We start from the raw sequence: 15935 nt of genomic DNA, 5'->3' as shown, positions 1-15935 counted from the left end.
ACAGTCACCCACTCTATCACCTTTTTAAAAAAGGGCAGTTTTCAGCATTCAAGGGTTTATGTCAGTGGTAGAGCGTAGGAGTGCAGTTCAAGAAGTCTCTGTTTCATAACCATATACCCTTTTCAATAGATCCTGTTGAAATGTTTTTCAACCCAATGCACTGTAAGAAACAATAAGATATATCATCATTTCATATACAAAACAATGAACAATTGGGTTTAACCATGCTCTTAGCACAAAATCAACAAACTGCAGTAGAGAAGCAGTTACATTTTGCAGAATTTGTGCATTTGACAAAGGTTTTTTTTTCCATGTTCCAAGATCTACATGTGATACGAAATGTATGAATTCTTGCATTGGAAACCTCACTGTATTTTACCAAGTCAGATAAAGGACATCTTGTGTACCCCTTATAGTTATAATGAGGGTTTGGTGGCTGAAAATGCATTGCTTTGATGGTGATTGCATGTTGCTTCCACTTTGTACATATTACTGAATTAATATAGATGAACATTGCAGAATTGGGGGTGTAGCTCAGTGGTAGAGCATTTGACTGCACATCAAGAGGTCCCTAGTTCAAATCTGGGTGCCCCCTTGTCCAACTGTTTTACCTGTAGAAATATTTGTTTAATTAAATAAATTGAAGTTAACAGTTACAATCTTAGCATTTTATGTAATGAGCAACACATTTCTACATTTGAAATACTCCTGATCATCACCTGAAACATAGGGTAAACACCATGAAACTGTTTAGGATTTCTTCGTATGATACAAGCTGTGTTTTACATTCACCCAAGTTCTACTGGTGATATTATCAGTTTGAAATAGTCCATTGGAAGCTCATATGAATGTTATAAAACTGTGGTGGAAACCAATAATATGCCCTTAATGAAATGTATTAATTTGTACAGCTGACCAGAAGTGCACTGATGTCATTAGTTCTACAAGTTCCATACAGTCACCCACTCTATCACCTTTTTAAAAAAGGGCAGTTTTCAGCATTCAAGGGTTTATGTCAGTGGTAGAGCGTAGGGTTGTAGTTCAAGAAGTCCCTGTTTCATAACCATATACTCTCTTCAATAGATGTTGTTAAAATGTGTTTCAACCCAATACACTGTAAGAAACAATAGGATATATCATCATTTTGAAGTGGGAGAATGGGAGAAAAAGCTCCCCCCAATCTCCTCGCGACCATGGCCCAGAGGATCGCGGCGTAGACACCCACCACGAGATGAATTCCTCTATCTACCAGACGACCAAATACCCTGGATCAAGAACATACTGATAAGCCCACCAGCCTGCCCTACTCGAGCCGACACCTGCGGCATGGATGAACTCGACTAAGACCTCGACAACAAGCACCCACATCATTAGAGATGCCATGACGACCTAGCCAACTGCCAAGAACACACGTGCCACCATGCACACTGGACACTCACGCACCAACCCACACTAAGAATATATTCAGTGCTATGACATAGGTGACGGATACACCCACTGACGCGCATCTTTATTATTTTTCACATAGGTTTTCCGTAGTGCAGAAACGCAAGACGCATAAAGCACTCACGCATACGGTTTCTGACGCTTCTCCCACCCCTTGCATCGTTATGAGAATATAACGAAGATGTAATACTGCCTATGAAGCCATGTCGCACCACAACACAGGTGCCGTGCATTACACCTTCCCACCTATGAACCAGGCCCAAGTAGGCCGCAAGCAAGAGCCGCCATGAACACTGAATGTGCAAGAGTACAAGTGCTGATCGCGCAGAACGAGCCCAGCGAGAGCTCACAGCCAAGGGAGCGATGTTGCAATTCGTATGCTACCAGCCGACGCCAAGGTCACACCTGTAAGCAAAGCCAAGCACGCAGAAGCAAAATACAACTTTAAATGTGGAGGATTCTGCCCCAGCCACGGTCTCCCCTTACGTGACCAAGCCAACCTGACAAGGTGCCAGACCCACGAGGGAGAAGTCGCCTGGGTCCCACGTCTGGGACACAGGCTTCAACAATGAAATGACCCAATGGACACCTACAGCGATGGGAATGGTCTGCTGTCAGGCCTATGCGCAAATCCGCACATTGTCTGCAATAACACATAGTTACATATTGTTGCTAGTGACAGGTACACCGCGAGCTGGGAACAACGATGGTCCCAGGCTGGGGGGCTCGCGGGTGGACCAATCAGAACATGGAGCACTCATCACTGACGCCACTAACATTAGCCAATCATTAGGGGTCTTCGTGTAACAATTTTCAAGTATCTAATAGAAGGGACAACCCAAGTATACCACCTGACTCATCCTCAACCACTAATACTGTTCTCTATATGTATGCTATATTAACCCTACCACTCGAGGAACCAATCCAGAGTGGCGATTGGTTTTTCGCTAACTTATCCAGGTGACGCAAGTAGCGCGTCATACTGAGGCAAAAAGGGCCTGCAAGCCCCACGAACTTTGAGAGTCTGGACGGACGCGTACGATCCTAGACCCATCCCTGCCGTTGTTTAATAAACAGCAGAACCACCTTGCTTCTTGCGTGTGTCTCATACTCAATTTTGGGGAACACGGGAGGAGTTGGGGCCTCCCAGCCCGGAGGTCAACGGACGGACCAGCCGACCCCGGGACAATCACCCCGACAATTTCATGTACAAAACAATGAACAATTGGGTTTAACTATGATCTTAGCACAAAATCAACAAACTGCAGTAGAGAAGCAGTTAGGTTTTGCAGAATTTGTGCATTTGACAAAAGTTTTTTTCCATGTTCCAATATCTACATGTGATACGAAATGTATGAATTCTTGCAATGGAAACGTCACTGTATTTTACCAAGGCAGATAAAGGACATCGTGTGTACCCCTTATAGTTATAAGGAGGGTTTGGTGGCTGAAAATGCATTGCTTTGATGGCGAGTGCATGTTGCTTCCACTTTGTACATATTACTGAATTAATATTGGGGAACATTTTAGAATTGGGGGTATAGCTCAGTGGTAGCACATTTAACTGCAGATCAAGAGGTCCCTAGTTCAAATCTGTGTGCCCCATTATCCTACTGTTTTATCTGTAGAAATCTTTTTTTTATTAAATAAATTGAAGTAAACATTTACAATCTTAGCATTTTATGTAATGAGCAACATATTTCTACATTTGAAATACTCCTGATCATCACCTGAAACATAGGGTAAACACCTTGAAACTGTGTAGGATTTCTTCATATGATACAAGCTGTGTTTTACATTCACCCAAGTTCTACTGGTGATATTATCAGTTTGAAATAGTCCATTGGAAGCTCATATGAATGTTACAAAACTGTGGTGGAAACCAATAATATGCCCTTAATGAATTGTATTAATTTGTACAGCTGACCAGAAGTGCACTGATGTCATTAGTTCTACAAGTTCCATACAGTCACCCACTCTATCACCTTTTTAAAAAAGGGCAGTTTTCAGCATTCAAGGGTTTATGTCAGTGGTAGAGCGTAGTTGTGCAGTTCAAGAAGTCCCTGTTTCATAACCATATACCCTTTTCAATAGATCCTGTTAAAATGTTTTTCAACCCAATGCACTGTAAGAAACAATAAGATATATCATCATTTCATATACAAAACAATGAACAATTGGGTTTCACCATGCTCTTAACACAAAATCAACAAACTGCAGTAGAGAAGCAGTTACATTTTGCAGAATTTGTGCATTTGACAAAGGTTTTTTTTCCATGTTCCAAGATCTACATGTGATACGAAATGTATGAATTCTTGCAATGGAAACCTCACTGTATTTTACCAAGGCAGATAAAGGACATCTTGTGCACCCCTTATAGTTATAAGGAGGGTTTGGTGGCTGAAAATGCATTGCTTTGATGGTGATTGCATGTTGCTTCCACTTTGTACATATTACTGAATTAATATAGATGAACATTTTAGAATTGGGGGTATAGCTCAGTGGTAGAGCATTTGATTGCAGTTTAAGAGGTTCCTAGTTCAAATCTGGGTGCTCCCTTCTCCAACTGTTTTACCTGTAGAAATATTCTTTTAAATAAATTGAAGAAAACATTTACAATCTTAGCATTTTATGTAAAGAGCAACACATTTCTACATTTGAAATACTCCTGATCATCACCTGAAACATAGGGTAAACACCATGAAGCTGTTTAGTATTTCTTTGTATGATACAAGCTGTGTTTTACATTCACCCAAGTTCTACTGGTGATATTATCAGTTTGAAATAGTCCATTGGAAGCTCATATGAATGTTATAAAACTGTGGTGGAAACCAATAACATGCCCTTAATGAAATGTATTAATTTGTACAGCTGACCAGAAGTGCACTGATGTCATTAGTTCTACAAGTTCCATAAAGTCACCCACTCTATCACCTTTTTAAAAAAGGGCAGTTTTCAGCATTCAAGGGTTTATGTCAGTGGTAGAGCGTAGGAGTGCAGTTCAAAAAGTCCCTGTTTCATAACCATATACCCTCTTCAATAGATCCTGTTAAAATGTTTTTCAACCCAATGCACTGTAAGAAACAATAAGATATATCATCATTTCATATACAAAACAATGAACAATTGGGTTTAACTATGCTCTTAGCACAAAATCAACAAACTGCAGTAGAGAAGCAGTTACATTGTGCAGAATTTGTGCATTTGACAAAAGTTTTTTTTCCGTGTTCCAAGATCTACATGTGATACGAAATTTATGAATTCTTGCAATTGAAACCTCACTGTGTTTTACCAAGGCAGATAAAGGACATCTTGTGTACCCCTTATAGTTATAAGGAGGGTTTGGTGGCTGAAAATGCATTGCTTTGATGGTGATTGCATGTTGCTGCCACTTTGTACATATTACTGAATTAATATAGGTAAATATTTTACAATTGGGGTATAGCTCAATGGTAGAGTATTTGACTGCAGATCAAAAGGTCACTAGTTCAAATCTGGGTGCCCCCGTGTCCAACTGTTTTACCGGTAGAAATCTTTTTTTAATTAAATAAATTGAAGAAATAATTTACAATCTTAGCATTTTATGTAAAGAGCAACACATTTCTACATTTGAAATACTCCTGATCATCTCCTGAAACATAGGGTAAACACCATGAAGCTGTTTTGGATTTCTTCGTATGATACAAGGTGTGTTTTACCTTCACCCAAGCTCTACTGGTGATATTATCAGTTTGAAATAGTCCATTGGAAGCTGATATGAATGTTATAAAACTGTGGTGGAAACCAATAATATGCCCTCAATGAAATGTATTAATTTGTACAGCTGACCAGAAGTGCACTGATGTCATTAGTTCTACAAGTTCCATACAGTCACCCACTCTATCACCTTTTTAAAAAAGGGCAGTTTTCAGTATTCAATGGTTTATGTCAGTGGTAGAGCGTAGGAGTGCAGTTCAAGAAGTCCCTGTTTCCTAACCATATACCCTTTTCAATAGGTCCTGTTAAAATGTTTTTCAACCCAATGCACTGTAAGAAACAATAAGATATATCATCATTTCATATACAAAACACTGAACAATTGGGTTTAAACATGCTCTTAGCACAAAATCAACAAACTGAGGTAGAGAAACAGTTACATTTTGCAGAATTTGTGCATTTGACAAAGGTTTTTTTTCCATGTTCCAAGATCTACATGTGATACGAAATTTATGAATTCTTGCAATTGAAACCTCACTGTGTTTTACCAAGGCAGATAAAGGACATCTTGTGTACCCCTTATAGTTATAAGGAGGGTTTGGTGGCTGAAAATGCATTGCTTTGATGGTGTTTGCATGTTGCTGTCACTTTGTACATATTACTGAATTAATATAGGTGAATATTTTAGAATTGGGGGTATAGCTCAATGGTAGAGCATTTGACTGCAGATCAAGAGGTCACTAGTTCAAATCTGGGTGCCCCCGTGTCCAACCGTTTTACCTGTAGAAATCTTTTTTTAATTAAATAAATTGAAGAAATAATTTACAATCTTAGCATTTTATGTAAAGAGCAACACATTTCTACATTTGAAATACTCCTATCATCTCCTGAAACATAGGGTAAACACCATGAAGCTGTTTTGGATTTCTTTGTATGATACAAGGTGTGTTTTACATTCACCCAAGCTCTACTGGTGATATTATCAGTTTGAAATAGTCCATTGGAAGCTGATATGAATGTTATAAAACTGTGGTGGAAACCAATAATATGCCCTTAATGAAATGTATTAATTTGTACAGCTGACCAGAAGTGCACTGATGTCATTAGTTCTACAAGTTCCAAACAGTCACCCACTCTATCACCTTTTTAAAAAAGGGCAGTTTTCAGCATTCAAGGGTTTATGTCAGTGGTAGAGCGTAGGGTTGTAGTTCAAGAAGTCCCTGTTTCATAACCATATACCCTCTTCAATAGATGCTGTTAAAATGTGTTTCAACCCAATGCACTGTAAGAAACAATAGGATATATCATCATTTTGAAGTGGGAGAATGGGAGAAAAAGCTCCCCCCAATCTCCTCGCGACCATGGCCCAGAGGATTGCGGCCTAGACACCCACCACGAGATGAATTCCTCTATCTACCAGACGACCAAATACCCTGGATCAAGAACATACTGATATGCCCACCAGCCTGCCCTACTCGAGCCGACACCTGCGGCATGGATGAACTCGACTAAGACCTCGACAACAAGCACCCACATCGTTAGAGATGCCATGACGACCTAGCCAACTGCCAAGAACACACGTGCCACCATGCACACTGGACACTCACGCACCAACCCACACTAAGAATATATTCAGTGCTATGACGTAGTTGACGGATACACCCACTGACGCGCATCTTTATTATTTTTCACATAGGTTTTCCGTAGTGCAGAAACGCAAGACGCATAAAGCACTCGTGCATACGGTTGCTGACGCTTCTCCCACCCCTTGCATTGTGATGAGAATATAACGAAGATGTAATACTGCCTATGAAGCCATGTCGCACCACAACACAGGTGCCGTGCATTACACCTTCCCACCTATGAACCAGGCCCAAGTAGGCCGCAAGCAAGAGCCGCCATGAACACTGAATGTGCAAGAGTACAAGTGCTGATCGCGCAGAACGAGCCCAGCGAGAGCTCACAGCCAAGGGAGCGATGTTGCAACTCGTATGCTACCAGCCGACGCCAAGGTCACACCTGTAAGCAAAGCCAAGCACGCAGAAGCAAAATACAACTTTAAATGTGGAGGATTCTGCCCCAGCCACGGTCTCCCCTTACGTGACCAAGCCAACCTGACAAGGTGCCAGACCCACGAGGGAGAAGTCGCCTGGGTCCCACGTCTGGGACACAGGCTGCAACAATGAAATGACCCAACGGACACCTACAGCGATGGGAATGGTCTGCTGTCAGGCCTATGCGCAAATCCGCGCATTGTCTGCACTAACACATAGTTACATATTGTTGCTAGTGACATGTACACCGCGAGCTGGGAACAACGATGGTCCCAGGCTGGGGGGCTCGCGGGTGGACCAATCAGAACATGGGAGCACTCATCACTGACGCCACTAACATTAGCCAATCATTAGGGGTCTTCGTGTAACAATTTTCAAGTATCTAATAGAAGGGACAACCCAAGTATACCACCTGACTCATCCTCAACCACTAATACTGTTCTCTATATGTATGCTATATTAACCCTACCACTCGAGGAACCAATCCAGAGTGGCGATTGGTTTTTCGCTAACTTTCCCAGGTGACGCAAGTAGCGCGTCATACTGAGGCAAAAAGGGCCTGCGAGCCCCACGAACTTTGAGAGTCTGGACGGACGCATACGATCCTAGACCCATCCCTGCCGTTGTTTAATAAACAGCAGAACCACCTTGCTTCTTGCGTGTGTCTCATACTCAATTTTGGGGAACACGGGAGGAGTTGGGGCCTCCCAGCCCGGAGGTCTGCGGACGGACCAGCCGACCCTCGGGACAATCACCCCGACAATTTCATGTACAAAACAATGAACAATTGGGTTTAACTATGCTCTTAGCACAAAATCAACAAACTGCAGTAGAGAAGCAGTTAGGTTTTGCAGAATTTGTGCATTTGACAAAAGTTTTTTTCCATGTTCCAATATCTACATGTGATACGAAATGTACGAATTCTTGCAATGGAAACCTCACTGTATTTTACCAAGGCAGATAAAGGACATCGTGTGTACCCCTTATAGTTATAAGGAGGGTTTGGTGGCTGAAAATGCATTGCTTTGATGGCGATTGCATGTTGCTTCCACTTTGTACATATTACTGAATTAATATTGGTGAACATTTCAGAATTGGGGGTATAGCTCAGTGGTAGAGCATTTCACTGCAGATCAAGAGGTCCCTAGTTCAAATCTGGGTGCCCCCTTGTCCAACTGTTTTACCTGTAGAAATATTTTTTTAAATAAACTGAAGAAAACATTTACAATCTTAGCATTTTAAGTAATGAGCAACACATTTCTACATTTGAAATACTCCTGATCATCTCCTGAAACATAGGGTAAACACCATGAAGCTGTTTAGTATTTCTTTGTATGATACAAGCTGTGTTTTACATTTACCCAAGTTCTACTGGTGATATTATCAGTTTGAAATAGTCCATTGGAAGCTCATATGAATGTTATAAAACTGTGGTGGAAACCAATAATATGCCCTTAATGAAATGTATTAATTTGTACAGCTGATCAGAAGAGCACTGATGTCATTAGTTCTACAAGTTCTATACAGTCACCCACTCTATCACCTTTTTAAAAAAGGGCAGTTTTCAGCATTCAAGGGTTTATACCATTGGTAGATCGTAGGAGTGCAGTTCAAAAAGTCCCTGTTTCATAACCATATACCCTCTTCAATAGATCCTGTTAAAATGTTTTTCAACCCAATGCACTGTAAGAAACAATAAGATATATCATCATTTCATATACAAAACAATGAACAATTGGGTTTAACTATGCTCTTAGCACAGAATCAACAAACTGCAGTAGAGAAGTAGTTACATTTTGCAGAATTTGTGCATTTGACAAAGGTTTTTTTTCCATGTTCTAAGATCTACATGTGATACGAAATGTATGAATTCTTGCAATGGAATCCTCACTGTATTTTACCAGGGCAGATAAAGGACATCTTGTGTAACCCTTATAGTTATAAGGAGGGTTTGGTGGCTCAAAATGCATTGCTTTGATGGTGATTGCATGTTGCTTCCACTTTGTACATATTACTGAATTAATATAGGTGAACATTTTAGAATTGGTGGTATAGCTCATTGGTAGAGCATTTGACTGCAGATCAAGAGGTTCCTACTTCAGATCTGGGTGCCCCCTTGTCTAACTGTTTTACCTGTAGAAATATTTTTTTAAATAAATTGAAGTAAACCTTTACAATCTTAGCATTTTATGTAATGAGCAACACATTTCTACATTTGAAATACTCCTGATCATCACCTGAAACATAGGGTAAACACCATTAAGCTGTTTAGGATTTCTTCGTATGATACAAGCTGTGTTTTACATTCACTCAAGTTCTACTGGTGATATTATCAGTTTGAAATAGTCCATTGGAAGCTCATATGAATGTTGTAAAACTGTGGTGGAAAGCAATAATATGCCCTTAATGAAATGTATTAATTTGTACAGCTGACCAGAAGTGCACTGATGTCACTAGTTCTACAAGTTCCATACAGTCACCCACTCTATCACCTTTTTGAAAAAGAGCAGTTTTCAGCATTCAAGGGTTTATGTCAGTGGTAGAGCGTAGGAGTGCAGTTCAAGAAGTCCCTGTTTCATAACCATATACCCTTTTCAATAGATTCTGTTCAAATGTTTTTCAACCCAATGCACTGTAAGAAACAATAAGATATATCATCATTTCATATACAAAACAATGAACAATTGGGTTTAACTATGCTCTTAGCACAAAATCAACAAACTGCAGTAGAGAAGCAGATACATTTTGCAGAATTTGTGCATTTGACAAAGGTTTTTTTTTCCATGTTCCAAGATCAAGATCTACATGTGATACGAAATGTATGAATTCTTGCAATGGAAACCTCACTGTATTGTACCAAGGCAGATAAAGGACATCCTTCGCACCCCATATACTTATAAGGAGGGTTTGGTGGTTGAAAATGCATTGCTTTGATGGTGATTGCATGTTGCTTGCACTTTGTACATATTACTGAATTAATAAAGGGTCTCATTTCAGAACTGTGGGTATAGCTCAGTGGTAGAGCATTTGACTGCAGATCAAGAGATCCCGAGTTCAAATCTGGGTGTCCAACTGTTTTACCTGTAGAATTTTTTTTTAATTAAATAAATTGAAGAACATATTTACAATCTTAGCATTTTATGTAATAAGCAACACATTTCTACATTTGAAATACTCCTGATCATCTCCTGAAACATAGGGTAAACACCATGAAGCTGTTTTGGATTTCTTGGTATGATACAAGCTGTGTTTTACATTTACCCAAGTTCTACTGGTGATATTATCAGTTTGAAATAGTCCATTGGAAGCTGATATGAATGTTATAAAACTGTGGTGGAAACCATTAATATGCCCCCAATGAAATGTATTAATTTGTACAGCTGACCAGAAGTGCACTGATGTCATTAGTTCTACAAGTTCCATACAGTCACCCACTCTATCACCTTTTTAAAAAAGGGCAGTTTTCAGCATTCAAGGGTTTATGTCAGTGGTAGAGCGTAGTTGTGCAATTCAAGAAGTCTCTGTTTCATAACCATATACCCTTTTCAATAGATCCTGTTAAAATGTTTTTCAACCCAATGCACTGTAAGAAACAATAAGATATATCATCATTTCATATACAAAACAATGAACAATTGGGTTTAACTATGCTCTTAGCACAACATCAACAAACTGCAGTAGAGAAGCAGTTACATTTTGCAGAATTTGTGCATTTGACAAAGGTTTTTTTTCCATGTTCCAAGATCTACATGTGATACAAAATGTATGAATTCTTGCAATGTAAACCTCACTGTATTTTACCAAGGCAGATAAAGGACATCTTGTGTACCCCTTCTAGTTATAAGGAGGGTTTGGTGGCTGAAAATGCATTGCTTTGATGGTGATTGCATGTTGCTTCCACTTTGTACATATTACTGAATTAATATAGATGAACATTTCAGATTTGGGGGTATAGCTCAGTGGTAGAGCATTTGACTGCAGATCAAGAGGTCTCTAGTTCAATTCTGGCTGCCCTCTTGTCCAACTGTTTTACCTGTAGAAATATTGTTTAAATAAATTGAAGAAAACATTTACAATCTTAGCATTTTATGTAATGAGTAGCACATTTCTACATTTGAAATACTCCTGATCATCTCCTGAAACATAGGGTAAACACCATGAAGCTGTTTAGGATTTCTTTGTATGATACAAGCTGTGTTTTACATTCACCCAAGTTCTACTGGTGATATTATCAGTTTGAAATAGTCCATTGGAAGCTCATATGAATGTTATAAAACTGTGGTGGAAACCAATAATATGCCCTTAATGAAATGTATTAATTTGTACAGCTGACCAGAAGTGCACTGATGCCATTAGTTCTACAAGTTCCATACAGTCACCCACTCTATCACCTTTTTAAAAAAGGGCAGTTTTCAGCATTCAAGGGTTTATGTCAGTGGTAGAGCGTAGTTGTGCAGTTCAAGAAGTCTCTGTTTCATAACCATATACCCTTTTCAATGGATCCTGTTAAAATGTTTTTCAACCCAATGCACTGTAAGAAACAGTAAGATATATCATCATTTCATATACAAAACAATGAACAATTGGGTTTAACTATGCTCTTAGCACAAAATCAACAAATTGCAGTAGAGAAGCAGTTACATTTTGCAGAATGTGTGCATTTGACAAAAGTTTTTTTCCATGTTCCAAGATCTACATGTGATATGAAATTTATGAATTCTTGCAATTTAAACCTCACTGTGTTTTACCAAGGCAGATAAAGGACATCTTGTGTACCTCTTATAGTTATAAGGAGGGTTTGGTGGCTGAAAATGCATTGCTTTGATGGTGTTTGCATGTTGCTGCCACTTTGTACATATTACTGAATTAATATAGGTGAAGATTTTAGAATTGGGGGTTTAGCTCAATGGTAGAGCATTTGACTGCAGATCAAGAGGTCACTAGTTCTAATCTGGGTGCCCCCGTGTCCAACCGTTTTACCTGTAGAAATCTTTTTTTAATTAAATAAATTGAAGAAATAATTTACAATCTTAGCATTTTATGTAAAGAGCAACACATTTCTACATTTGAAATACTCCTGATCATCTCCTGAAACATAGGGTAAACACCATGAAGCTGTTTTGGATTTCTTGGTATGATACAAGCTGTGTTTTACATTCACCCAAGTTCTACTGGTGATATTATCAGTTTGAAATAGTCCATTGGAAGCTTATATGAATGTTATAAAACTGTGGTGGAAACCAATAATATGCCCTCAATGAAATGTATTAATTTGTACAGCTGACCAGAAGTGCACTGATGTAATTAGTTCTACAAGTTCCATACAGTCACCCACTCTATCACCTTTTTAAAAAAGGGCAGTTTTCAGCATTCAAGGGTGTATGTCAGTGGTAGAGCGTAGGAGTGCAGTTCAAGAAGTCCCTGTTTCATAACCACATACCCTTTTCAATAGATCCTGTTAAAATGTTTTTCAACCCAATGCACTGTAAGAAACAATAAGATATATCATCATTTCATGTACAAAACAATGAACAATTGGGTTTAACCATGCTCTTAGCACACAATCAACAAACTGCAGTAGAGAAGCAGTTACATTTTGCAGAATTTGTGCATTTGACAAAGGTTTTTTTTCCATGTTCCAAGATCTACATGTGATACGAAATTTATGAATTCTTGCAATGGAAACCTCACTGTATTTTACCAGGGCTGCTAACGGACATCTTGTGTACCCCTTATAGTTATCAGGAGGGTTTGGTGGCTGAAAATGCATAGCTTTGATGGTGATTGCAGGTTGCTTCCACTTTGTACATATTACTGAATTAGTACAGGTGAACATTTCAGAATTGGGGGTATAGCTCATTGGTTGAGCATTTGACGGCAGATCAAGAGGTTCCTTGTTAAAATCTGGGTGCCCCCTTGTCCAACTGCTTTACCTGTAGAAATATTTTTTTAAATAAATTGAAGAAAACATTTACAATCTTAGCATTTTATGTAATGAGCAACACATTTCTACATTTGAAATACTCCTGATCATCTCCTGAAAAATAGGGTAAACACCATGAAGCTGTTTAGGATTTCTTTGTATGATACAAGCTGTGTTTTACATTCACCCAAGTTCTACTGGTGATATTATGAGTTTGGAATAGTCCATTGGAAGCTCATATGAATGTTATAAAACTGTGGTGGAAACCAATAATATGCCCTTAATGAAATGTATTAATTTGTACAGCTGACCAGAAGTGCACTGATGTCATTAGTTCTACAAGTTCCATACATAAATAAATTATTTAATGTGATATAGTATGAAAAATAAATTCAAACTTTACACATATATCAATAGACATTAACAATCGAAATCATACATATAAAATCATACATCTAGACTCGTCCTACTAACTGTTGCCAGACATTATACAGGGCTATGAATAGATGCATGTTCGATGTATTAGTGCAATAGCGCCAAAACATAAGTTTGGGTATAGATGACGGATTATGCACAAATTCTCCCAGATAGTGGACAATAGTCTTCTTGAGTGCTCTACATTGCGTTAATACATGGCTTGTCGTCTCCAGACATACAGGAGATTTGCACACTCGGCAAGTTCGTTCTGCTGCAGGTATGTTTTCCCTTACTCCTGTTCTAGATAGGGTGGGCAGTTGTTCCAGTCTGAATAAGATGATGAAACGGTGGAGTCTTCTAGTAGGGCATAGGAGAAGATAGTCCTGTGGTTTCATGAACTTGTATACTCTGTAAGTCACAAAGTGATAGGATTTGAGGGATTCCAAGTGGGCAAAGTTCTCTAACCAATCCCATAGGTCTACCTTTTTCCTCAGGGCATTTAGCATATCTTTGGTGACAGTTGCCTCTCTATGCATCCAACCAATTTCATTAAGAAATTTACCCATATCTTTGTATAAGGATGCAGTGGTAGATTTTTTGTCTAATTCCTGATGGAGTATCCCTAATAGGGCGTTAGGGGAACCACTTGTCATTTTAAGGTAGAAGCCAGCTCTTCTTTTTAGTACCATAGCCCTGAGTGAAGGGAGACCCAGCTCCAGTCTTATCAAGGCCATAGGCACCCCCGGTGGTAGTCCCAGCATACGTCGCCAGAACTTTCCTTCCAGTACTTGTAACCATGCCAAATTCATCGTCAGCAGTGACTCCAGGCCATAAATGACCATTGATGCGAAAACTTGCATGTAGAGATGGCGAGTTCCCCACAGAGTAAAGCCCCCTTGCTTGTTGGTAAAGGATGCTATAAGCGAGATCACTTGGAGGGCCCTGCTGTTCCGATCCTGTTTGCAAAGTGTATAATCACCTAGGGGCTCTATCTCCACTCCGAGATAGCGATAAGAAGGGGCATACACAATTATCTGTTCATGTACTATCAGGTTCACACGAGTAGTTCTTTTCTTAGTGAATCTTAATACGTTGGTCTTCTGCAGGTTGATGGTCAAACCATTAAGCTTGGCATATTCCCAGAGGACATGTGCAGAGCGTCTGAGACCGCCAATAGTGTTGTCTAATACTACCAGATCGTCTGCGTATGCCAGGACCACACACTTTTCCCCACCAAGTTTTGGAGGACAATTATTTGCCTCCGCAAGTATAGCAGGGATGTCATGTACATACAGATTATATATGAGGGGGGCTGTTACACAGCCTTGCTTCACCCCTCTATTTTGAATAACCTTATGGGTTGAAAGCCCCTCCAAATTAAGTCGGACGCTCACCATGGCATCTCGATGTAGTAGTTTGAGATAATATAACAAACCTATGGGGCAACCCAATGCTTCTAATTTATTCCAAAGCCTGGCTCTAGGAATTGAATCAAAAGCGGCCTTGAAATCAATGAACAGAGCATACAATGGTGGCTGAACTTTGCTGAGTGCTCTCGTGCGTAGTATGTCCATTACAAGAAGATTATGTGCTGTCGAGAACTCCCGTCTAAAGCCACATTGAAATCTGCTGAGTATTTGCTTATCTTCCACCCATTTATGCAGTTCACTAAGCAAAAGGGAAGCAAAAAGTTTGCCCGACACATCCAGCATCGATAATAGTCTGTAGTTGTTAGGATCAGTGCGGTTACCTTTTTTGTACACCGGGATCAGGATCGCCGTTTGCCAGGTTCGAGGGATTTCTCCCCCTGCAAATACCTTATTAAAGAGTACAGAAAATAGTTCTGCCCAGAAGGCCGGGTTACTTTTTACAACCACGATCGCCAGCCCATTAGGGCCAGGGGCTCTGGAGGACTTGAGAATCATAATTTTGTTGAGTATTGCCTCCGAAGAGATATCAAATAATTGAGACATCGGTGGTTTTTCCGTGGTCCTATTTGCCGACCCCTCTTCTTCCATATTACGGTCTAGAAGGAATTTTTCCCAGACTTTCTTATTTATTGGGTTAGTCGTTGCGCCTTTGACCTTGGTTCTATTTTCATTCAATAACACCCATATGCTTCTCGAATTTCTGGAGCAGATAGTTTTGACCAAACGTTGGTAGCCATTATTCTTCTCTATCGCCTTAATACCTCTCACCTCTGACCTATAACAGTTTTTGATTGCTCTTAATTTCTGTTGGTGTCGAATTACTGTGATATTCTGATCTTTTAGTCTACGTAACTTTCTTCTCATTTCTCTTTTAGCATCTCCAATTTTCCTATTATAGGGTAGTGGCACTTTTCCATCTTGTATAACATATTTCTTTTTGGTTGCTGCATGTAGGCCTGAGAATCTGGA

At 39.6% G+C, this 15935-nt stretch overlaps 1 non-coding gene across 1 annotated transcript; it reads left to right on the top strand.

Moving 5' to 3' along the window:
• The first annotated feature begins 523 nt into the window (after positions 1-523).
• TRNAC-GCA (transfer RNA cysteine (anticodon GCA)) lies at positions 524-595 on the top strand. The gene has a single exon. It is a non-coding gene; the product is annotated as a tRNA-Cys (tRNA).
• The last annotated feature ends 15340 nt before the right edge of the window (positions 596-15935 follow it).

Source organism: Ambystoma mexicanum, chromosome 4q (assembly GCF_040938575.1).
Source record: "Ambystoma mexicanum isolate Mex_15411 chromosome 4q, UKY_AmexF1_1, whole genome shotgun sequence".
Lineage (NCBI taxonomy): Eukaryota > Metazoa > Chordata > Amphibia > Caudata > Ambystomatidae > Ambystoma > Ambystoma mexicanum.
Note: the sequence above shows the minus strand (reverse complement) of the source record. Positions and strands in the feature narration are given on the sequence as shown.